The sequence below is a fragment of the Mastomys coucha genome, unplaced genomic scaffold (genome assembly GCF_008632895.1).
Source record: "Mastomys coucha isolate ucsf_1 unplaced genomic scaffold, UCSF_Mcou_1 pScaffold6, whole genome shotgun sequence".
Lineage (NCBI taxonomy): Eukaryota > Metazoa > Chordata > Mammalia > Rodentia > Muridae > Mastomys > Mastomys coucha.
The window spans coordinates 85585061-85591639 of record NW_022196912.1 but is presented as its reverse complement, the minus strand read 5'-3'; the positions used below and the strand labels follow the sequence as shown (position 1 = coordinate 85591639).

The 6579-nt window shown below is 45.5% G+C and overlaps 1 protein-coding gene across 3 annotated transcripts in view; it reads right to left on the bottom strand.

Annotated features, from left to right (window-relative positions):
* The window catches only part of Frmd6 (FERM domain containing 6), a 242514-nt gene extending 236362 nt beyond the window's left edge, over positions 1–6152 (bottom strand). For all 3 annotated transcript variants that reach the window (XM_031357087.1, XM_031357086.1, XM_031357084.1), the window contains exon 1: positions 5881–6152. The gene's annotated coding sequence lies outside the window, so the exon portion shown is untranslated. The remainder of the gene's footprint in view (positions 1–5880) is intronic.
* Between the last annotated feature and the right edge of the window lie 427 nt (positions 6153–6579).

The window sequence follows — 6579 nt, the reverse complement described above, 5'->3', positions numbered from 1 at the left end:
AAGGAACCAGGCCTGCTTGGGTAGGGGAACCTGGCAATCTGTCCAGGCAGATTGAGAATAGCTACGGCCTGCTCATCCGTGCTGTGGCTTATCTCTTCCCTACACAGGGAAGAATCTGTCTATTTAGGGAGCTTGCCTAGGCTTCAGTAGATGTCAGGTATATGGCTTAGTTTGGAAGCGGAACTTAGAGGAAATAGATAGGCTTAGACTGGCTATGCTGGAATGCAATCTTCCCGTGGTCCTTTGAACAAAAAAGGCCCCCACAGGCTCATAGGGTGTAGCACTATTAGAAGTTGTAGCCTTGTTGGAAGAAGTGTGCCACTACGAGTGAGCTTTGAGGTCTCAAAGCCAGGCCCAGTGTCTCCCCCTCTTTCTGCTGCCTGTAGATCCTGATGTAGAACTTTCAGCTCCTCTCCAGCACCATGTCTGCCCTCATGGCACCATGCTTCCTACCATGAGGATAACTGACTCAATCTCTGAACTGCCAGCGAGCTCCAATGAAATGTTTTCTTTTATAAGAGTTGTCATAGTCATGGTGTCTCTTCACAGCAACAGAAATCCTAACTAAGACCCTTTCCCTCTGGGTGAAGAGACCTATTAAGATACAAGATACCTTTGCTTTGTCTGAACTGGATGCAGAATATAAGATGGTGAACTTTGAACTTCACGTGGTCAGTGGAAAGAATTCAGGGGCCTCAAGAAGATGATCATGTTTTGCACACGGGAGGAATGTACACGCATTGTCGTTGAGGGCTTCAGGAACTCAAAATGGGAGCCAATTATTTGAAGATGTTGTTAACTGAGGGGCTGTTGACAGCCGATGCCTCCTGAGGGAGGGATAATCAGTTTTCTTTAAGGGTGTGCCCCCAGTGGGGTGACTACACTGCAGTGGATGGTTCTGCACCTAGGAGGATATGAGCAGCATAAACTGGGTTCCAGCAGCTATGGTTAAAGACAAAAAAGACATGGATTTGGGTTGGTAGAGAGGGGAGGGTGGACCTAGGAAGAGTTGGGGGGAGGGTTAGCATAAAAATGATCAAAATACACTGCACAAAATTCTCAAAAAGTTAATAAAAATACATTTGAAACAAGAAATTATGTTTTTTTCTGCATGTGGATCCTGAGGCAGGAGGATTGCTAGAAATTTGAGGATAGATAGGTAGGTGAGGTAGGTAGCAACTGTCATGATAAGCAATGGTGAAAAGCAGGACCTTGCTCAAAATAACAAGAACAAGAGAAAGCCAAACATTCACATCTCCATCCTTCAAACCTAGGTGGAGCCTTCACTTGACTTGCTCCACAGAGTACGGCAGAGGAGACATTCGATTTTCAGGGCCAGACTGCAAGACAATCTGTCGCTCCTGCTCTTATCCAGCTGTTGATGAAGTCTTTGACAAAAGGTCAGCTCAGGTATCCCAGGTGCCCTGATCCCTGGAGTGATCCCCTCTTAAACATGCAGCTCACAGAGCACGTGTGTATGCAAAGGACAACCAACAGAAGAAATAGTGAGTGAGTTAGTTAGCCCAGTGGGCCATGAGAAAGGATTCATTGAAATAGTTTTAGACCATCGCTGTTCACGGTGTTTGCTCGGTAGCAATGTTTAACTGGCGCCTTCTGTTTACACAAGTCTTGCAAGGCATGGGCATAGCTGATCTGAGCTTTCTGCTGGAGATATGCTTTGGGATCCTGTGGCAGTCGAGGTACTTTTACCACCCTGTTCTCCACAGGAGCCTCTCCACATCTTCTCTCACATCGGGACAGCTGGTGTCCCTTGGAATGAGTAGTCTTAGAGAGGGAAGCCGCGACAAAGATGGAGGCTGTCACATTGTTTATAACCTGACAGAACAGGCACATTGTCACTTCTGGGTATTCCTACTCATAGACCAACCTTGGTAGTGCTGGGTGCTAATCTCAGGAGGTAGGACCCTTAGCGGCCATCTTAAGGCTGGCTACCACATAAAGCAATTAATCGATGCCTTCTCTTACATACGAAGTGTCATTTCAAGAAGGCCAAGGAGGCCACTTCACTTGTCAACCCCCTTTCTCTGGCGTCTTAGTTTCCTCATTTGCTCTCTATCTATTTTTCTTCATTTCTCAGCCTCTCCCAGACCTTTCTTCATTTTCTCAACCCCAGTAGGCATGAATGTGGCATTTCAGGTCCTGTCACTCAGACAGAATGAATCACAGCTAGGAACTGACTTGGTGTCCATTCTCAGAAGGGTCAGTGGTAGGAAGAAAAGCTTCCTGCAATCACATTCCTGGACATTTACACAAATCTAGCTCAATATAGGAGAGTCAGGGACCCCTAATTCCTTCTCTGGGAGCTGTAACCTTTTGTTACACTTATATTGTATTTTCCCAAAATGGACTTTATAGTGATTCTTTTGAGGCCTCAAAGGGAAAAGATGAGCCACAGAGAACACTGCATTATCCTTAGAGAATACCCAGGTAGTCATGACTAGAATGTCTGTGGACATATGAATGTCAAAGGCCATTTTGTTGAGTGTTACGAATGGGAACAGAACTCAGCTAACTTGTTCAGATGCAGCATTTGGTGGGAGTTAGATTTCTGAAAGATAAAATTGGGTATTTGGCTGAGGAAATTTCTAAGCCAATTGTCGATGGTACTGATGGGCTTTTCTTGATTATATTCAAATGAGAGGGGGAAAAAAGGAGCTGATTACAATATGGATTATTACTCTAAGTAGAAGCAAAGTAAAATATCTGGGAAAATTGTCAGTCTGTCCAGGATATAAAGAATGGAAAGCATGTTTGGGGGGATGCAAGAAACCAAGGCCCAAAGTCTAAGACAATGAAGAGTGACCTAAAATGGAATTCAGGAAACATCAATATATGTAGAACAAATGAACAGATAGAAAAAACAAAACATAGCACATACAGTGAGCACATTGCTAAGATCAAGGTTGGAGGAATCAAAAGCTATGTGAAGAGATTACTGTTAACTAGACTCCAGGAGCTTAAACATTTTCACATCCATGCCATCTCCCAGGAAATCACTGTGTTTGAGAGTTCAGGGTTCCATTAGACAGGAAGTATTCGACTCTCCATTTTCTCACTCACCAAGTGAGAGTCATGTCTGTGTCTGTGTCTGTGTCTGTGTCTGGGTGGAGAGTGCATGAGATGAGCCATCTGAGGACAAAGTTCACGGAGAAGCTGTTTGAAATCAAGGTACCATAGTAGAGGCAGGTTTGCCCCTGACCTACATTTGCACTCTATCGTCACCATGGTGACTAGCCTAAGTCTTTATAATTCGCAGCCTTCAGTCTTTCTATGCTGTCTGTTGCTGTCAGGATGGAATGCAGCCTCATGTGCAGAGAGTCTACTAGAGTACTGGCTCACAGTAGGTACCCAATTGAGATTATTCTCCTTAAGTTTTTTTTCATTTTGAATCTCCAATTCACTCATATTTTTCAAAAGAAAGCTTTTAAAGCTTAAAGTTCAGGCCAAATATCAAAGCTGGTTATATTTCAGTAATTTATTCCAAGTCTCATAATAACAACAGTTTCTGAGAAATCTAAAGAGATGGAGGCCCAGGGCACTGTTCAAGTTAGACAGAGAACAATAGCCAACCCTTTGGTACTGAGACTAGCACCAGCTATTCCCTGACATCTCTACCCTTGTGAGACAAGAATCTACATCCTAGAAGACTTGAAAGCATGAAGGAAGTGAGAGCACCCCCTCCTGAGCAAACCGTGGCCATCATTAGTAACACGTGGAGTCCAAGGGTAAGTAGCCCAGAGACTTCTTGACCTCTTCATGGGAATCATTTCCTAGGAGTGGACAGTGGAAGATGATGAACAGAGGCCCCTGGGCCTTCAAGGGGTTAAATGTACAAGCTGAAAGTCAAGAGAAGGGAAAAAAACAGGCATGGAAAACTTGACCTTTGGAGGCTGGAGCCTGTCTCCAGAAATACCAGTGTTGGGCAAGCAGAACCCCCATCCCCATGCCCGAGGGACCCGTGTGGGCCTTAAATAGCAAGCAAAGAGCAGGTTGCACAGTGCTCCTTTATCAATGGGGACCAAGATAAATGTCAGCTGCCAGACCTCAAAGGCAGGCATGACAGAGCACTGTAGAGCAAAGTCACCACAGGCTGTGAGGGAGTCCTTTGGTCTCCCTGGTGGTCTCTAGTAGACTTTTTTCTGAGGCTTCATGGAAGAAAAAGGAGCTGAGCATGCTGGGATGGCATCAGCCTCTGCCACTCCTCCTGGATCTGTACTATCTTCTCAGGCTCAGGTCAACTCTCTCATCACAGGTTGTAGTGGAGGCTCTGCAACAGCCCCTGCAATCTGACCTCACCCACAAGCAGGCGGGAGACAAGGAAGGGTCTAGGGGAACAGGGCAGAGCCTTCCCTGTCTTGTACCTCTTCTCAGACAAAGAGCGATGCTCCCTCCCGGGAAATGAGGAGCTCACAGTCAGTATGTAAGTCCCATAGCAGAGCAACTGACTATCGCTGGTCCATCAAGAGCTGGGCTTTAAGAAAGCTTGAGCCAAGCAGGGAAGCCTGGGAGATGCCATTAATCTTCATCAGATGCCATTCCTACCTCGACAGTGCCAGCAGACTTCCTTTCCACAACCACACCAAAACTGCTGCTGTGTTTTTGTGGGTCATAGTGATAAGAGGCAGGAAAGGTTATTGAAGAGAAGTAGGATAGGTAGAGATATAGACCTATAGATACATAGATAAAGAGATCCGTAGTTGAGGGTTTAGCCCAAGTGCCTAAAACACAGGGGGCACTGCTTAGCATTTATAGAGAAAGTAGAATCTTTTTGTATGATACCCGTGTGCAGGGGCAGCGCTGATCCTCTCTGCACCGTTCCAATTTCAGAGCATATGCTACTGAAGTGAGTACTCGGCCTCTTTTTGTAGCCCTGCATGCCAGGTGTCTCTTCTCCCCACCCCCACCCTCTCTCATGCAATGGCCAACAGCACTCACTACAAAGCAGTGATGTAATGACGAGATCCTTAAATATCTTATCTGATAGAAGATTGTCTGGTTGCTGACTCCCGGGCTTACTTAGTTTGCCTTTGAAAAGCAGACAGAAAAATTCTCACAAATTCCATTTTGTTCCTCTCCACAGCTCCATTGTTACTTCCTTCTCTCAGCCCCATCGTATTTTACTTTTACAGCCCTCGGGATCGGGTTATGACAAAGCCCGCAATAGCTCATCGCATTTGTTTTATGGCCTCCCGTCTGACTTTGCTAAGTTACATGCCTTATAAAGAGACACATGAACTCAAAATGTGCAGATATCTTTTGTGACCCGGGAGGGCTGAGCCTGTAACTGATGTTAATGGAACCAACATCACCAACCTAATGTTTCTCAGATTCTTGGCGGATTCTTTTATAAGGACACATGGTAGTATCTTATAAGAAGCCATTGTTAGGCTCATACAGAAGCAAGTGTTAAGAAGAGCTTTTGATCAGATAAGTATCTTCGATTGTGACAGTCAACAGTCGGCATCCTTCATAATGGTGTGTGTGTGTGTGTGTCCACAGACAGTGCACAAAAAACTTCAGATCAAAAAACCAAAAAAAAGAAAGAAAGAAAGAAAGAAAGGAAGGAAGGAAGAAAAGTTCAGAAAGCACAAGCAACAGTTCATTAAGATGTGAGCTCCTTCCTATCTTGCCTGCTGTGGCTCTGACATTGGACAACTCTCCAGAGTAGACTTGAGGCACAGATGTCTCAGCAGTAAAACCAACCTTCTCATTAGCTTGTGCTTCACAGAGAGAAGCCAAAGCACTTGGACGCTCTGAACATTTTACTGTACCCATTCTCTGATGCTTAGAGTTCAGTCTGTCTTCAGATTCTACTTCATACAAAGCAAAACATAAGAATAAGCTATGTTTTTTTCCTACCTGCTCCAGGAGCCACCAGGAGCCTGGCTGCTGCTCACAACCCGTCAGACACCAGGGTGAGTTCTTCGGCTCCCTCCCCCGGAACCAGAACCTAAGAAAACTTTGAACAGTTGCTATGAACAGGCAGCCTGTAACCTCTAGTCAGTTCTTCCTCTTTCCTCTGCATGGCTTATTGAGTGCCAGCATGAGGGACTCAGGAAAAGATGTTTAGAAAGATAGGGGTTGAATTTGGGGAGAGAGAAAGGAAAACACAGGACTCCCAAGGTAGGAGTCAGTTCACCCAGCACCCATCCTCCAAGGAGGAGGTCCCTCCCTCCCAGCTTTGATTTCTCGTAGAAGACTTGCCACTGTGTTACTCATCTAATTGCTACATTGCCCCTCTGCAAACGGCAGACATGCCTTGTGGGCAGAACTCCAGATTTTCCATGCATGCCTCTACCTGTCCATGGAGATATCACTGAGCCTGGGAAAGTTGAGAGAGCGACACACCACCCACAAGGGGAGACCTAGACTAGACTATTAATCAAGCTGTAGGGTTAAAAATATGCCACAGAAGGATGGAGGGGCTGGTACAAGTTTCTCCACACATAGGGCATCTACCTTCTTCATGGGATCACTAGGCTATGGCTTGGAATCCTTCCAAGTAGAGAGGCAAGATACACTCTGTCAAGCCTTGACTTGCTTCTCCAAGGAGCAAAA